General features: G+C 43.0%; 1 protein-coding gene across 1 annotated transcript in view; it reads right to left on the reverse strand.

Moving 5' to 3' along the window:
* Positions 1 to 3,293: 3,293 nt before the first annotated feature.
* LOC116850992 overlaps positions 3,294 to 3,560 on the reverse strand; it is a 1,243-nt gene continuing 976 nt past the window's right edge. The window contains exon 2 of the mRNA XM_032829938.1: positions 3,294 to 3,336. The gene's annotated coding sequence lies outside the window, so the exon portion shown is untranslated. The remainder of the gene's footprint in view (positions 3,337 to 3,560) is intronic.

The raw sequence follows: 3,560 nt of genomic DNA on the forward strand, positions 1-3,560 counted from the left end.
AATTTTGGGTAAGCACAAAATCAAAGTAATCTTCAAACCTCATAGGAAGTTCTCCCATTTACTCCCAAATCCGAAGGATCAGAAATCATGCCTAGAAACATCAGGTGTATATAAGATCCCTTGCTCTTGTGGTAAAGTTTATATAGGAGAAACCGGGAGGAAGATCAGTACGCGAATCAAGGAACACCAGCGATGTACCAAGTATGGTCACTTTACTCAATCAGCCCTAGCTGAACACTGGATGGAGACTGGACACTCCGTACAATATGAAAAAGCCACCAGATTGGCTCCCTCACAGAGTTATTTTGCCAGAAAACATCGTGAAGGTCTAGAAATTTTGAAACATCCCAACAACCTCAACCGAGACAAAGGTATGCAAGTAAACTCTATTTGGCATACTGCCCTCCCGGTTTTTTAATTGACCAGCTGATCAATTAAAATACGCTGATTGGCTGGATTCAAGCCTCGTCCCCTACTCCCTAAACACCATCTACCCAAGGGGGGGGAGGGGGGCATATAAGGACTACCTTTACCCAAGGGAGCTCAGTATCAGAGTTCTCAGCCCTGATGATGCAAACTGCAACGTTTGCGAAACGTCGGCATATCGCTGATTCAAGACACGGCTCCATTCCGGAAGCTATACCTAGACATTGTGTCAATGGCCGTGAAAGCCTCAAATCTAGTATACATCGAGCTTCTTTTTGTATCCAGCCTTATTCAAGTGATTCCAAACGATTTTTTATGCAATGTATAGCTCCTGGGCAATCGAAACAGTGCTTACATGACGGTCGGACTCGACGATTTCAATTATTTTATCGACATTTTCGACAATTGGCCTTCCAGAGCGTGGTGCATCTTTGACATCAAAATTACCGGATCGGAATCGACGAAACCAAAATTGCGCGTAATTGGCTGTTACAGTATCAGGACCATAAACACTATTCACATTTTCAGCCGCCTGACTTGCATTTTCGCCTTTATCGAAGAAAAACTATAAAATATGGCGTATTTTCTCTTTGATGGTGTCCATCTTTGACGCGCGCTCAAACAATACTGAGTCAAACAATTACAAAACTGTCTGAGAAGTTTTTTTTAGTACGAAATCTTATCTTTCTAACGCCATCTAGCGTAAACCGATCGCACTTATACAACGCGAGATATACATTACTAAAGCCATCTATTGGAAAAATAATGGATTTCTTTTTACTACACCTTATATATAATTCCGTAAATCTTATATATTGTTTTTTTTTTTTTTACTAAAACTGCTGGAGGAGTCCAAGGACTGTTAGACTCCTCTATTACCTCTTGAGATTTCATCTCCTCCAAAATTTTATTTACTTCGAATCACAAATGCAGAAGAATTCAGCGAGGTACCTGCTTAATAGAACGAGAATCACACAATTTTATGTTATGACACAAAATATTACAATTTTCGGCAACAATATTTTCAGAGAATATATCTACAAATTTCAGTAAAAAACCAGAGAAAATCTGTTTTTCAGGAGTATTCAGATTCCGAGAACTTTCCTCGAAAATTCAGGGAAGTGAAACAGGGAGCTTAGCAGGGCAATTCTCTATCCGAGAATAAATCATCATACTCTCCTCCATTACTTCGTCTCTCAAACGCCGAAGGCGTTTTCAAGAAACCGTCGAAAATTACGGTTTTGGGGAGAAAATTCTCTCCAAGAATGCATTCGTCGCTAATTTCCGCAACATAGAACGGTAAATCAACTGTGGCGAAAACATGAGAAATTACAGACATCTTTTCTCCCGCAAGATACCACAAATTGTAAGAAATTATCGGTTCCTGCCGCTTCTGGCGCTTAACACCGACACGTCCGAGCCCGTATCTATCTTAAAAGTACACGACCTATCATTTAAATTCCCTTTCACACAAAAACGTCCGCGCGCGACTGTACTTATCCCTCCGAGATGACACGAGAGCAGCTGGGCCGCACGCGCAAACCGGGATCCGAGCTTCTTCTGCTGAGTTAGACCCGATCAACCCGACAAAATTTAGTGTTCCGTCTTCTTCAGCTTCGGACACTCAGAACGAAAATATCCGGTAGCACCACACTGCCAACCTTCTTTAATCTTTCACATTCTCCCCTTTCCATTCTCAGCAATTTAACGTTTTTGCGCGCTCAATCGCCAGACAAAGCGAACTTATCCCCTCCACTTGAAGGGAGCGTTTTACAAATCCGTCAAAGCAACGATACATTGAAAACGGGCGATTTTTTCAGGCACCTCAAGCGGGCACTCGGGATACGCTTTTCGTGCTAAGCGTTTCAAATCTGCGCCGACCGACGCAACATCCTCTCGCGGACACTGCTTCCGGTTGAATTGCAAATAAACATTCTGTGTAAGCTAGGCCTCGCCGAAACGTAACTCCAATTTCGATCTAAGACCCGCAAATGTGAGGGTACCGTTTCACAAATCGAGTACAGAACGCGCCTTTCCTAGGAGACAGAAAGCCAGCATAACTGCCGTCTCCGTTTCCGACCATCGATTTGCATTCGCAATTAATAAAAATTGAGACAAAATTCATGCAACGGAGCCGTCCCGTCGAAAATTTCCTGCTTAAGTATTAACACCGAAACCGCTCGCCTGTCCCAGCACACAACTCGCGAGATTCGCGTATCGCGCCTCTCACGCTCTCGCACGAAGTGACATTTTCGAAGGGACGTAGCTGTGAAAGTCGCTGCTCCAGCCGGTTCAGGACAACATCACGCTCCTGAAGACGAGCCTCCATCTCGCTGCGGAAACGCTGCTGTTCCTGGCTCTCCCGCCGCCGTTCCTCGCGTAGTTGCTGCAACTGCAACAGCACAGCCTCCAAGGCGTTTTCCGCCGGAGTCGATGTCACAGCTTGAAAGCGGGTCCTTACAGGAGAGTGGACCATTGACATCTTCAGAGAAACTCTCTGTAGCACCGCACTAAACCACTTACTCGCGTCTCGCCGCGTTTGTATCTCAGAATTCGTCCGATCGTCGGCTCGATCGTGGATCCCGAACCATCGGATCGCGAACAATCGTATGCCGGACGAGCCCCCAAAATGTTACGCGCGCGCGGAACACGGAAATAAGAACACAGAGTTTAAGGGGTTACACCACAGTAGAGAGCGAAAATTTAACGTTTTTTTGCGATTTTTTTTTAAGTGGAAGGAAAAGTAAAAGGGTAATTCTTTTTAAGGATGTTGTTAAGCATGTTTTGAAGTTTAAAAAAAAATTTTGTTTATTAAAAATATTACAAAATGGCTGCCCAACAGCCGTTTCTGCGGAACGGTTTTTTTTAAGGGGCTCCGCGGCACGCAGTAGAAGTGTAGCAAAAATTAATCTGGAACAAAATAAAAAATTTTTTCTTAAACTACATTAGTATAGCTATAGAAATACGTAGGGGATTTTGAAAATATTCATTTTTGTTAAATTGGCGAGCATTTGAAAAAAAAAGTTCATTTTACTACCAAAAAACGGGCACTTATTTGTACCTAAAAAATCGAAATATTAACTTATCGAAAATCGGCTACGTATTTCTATGCGGAATGTTGTTTTAAAGATGTG

Source organism: Odontomachus brunneus, unplaced genomic scaffold, assembly GCF_010583005.1.
Source record: "Odontomachus brunneus isolate Ranch 3 - 2012 unplaced genomic scaffold, Obru_v1 Obru_scaffold_163, whole genome shotgun sequence".
Taxonomy (NCBI): domain Eukaryota; kingdom Metazoa; phylum Arthropoda; class Insecta; order Hymenoptera; family Formicidae; genus Odontomachus; species Odontomachus brunneus.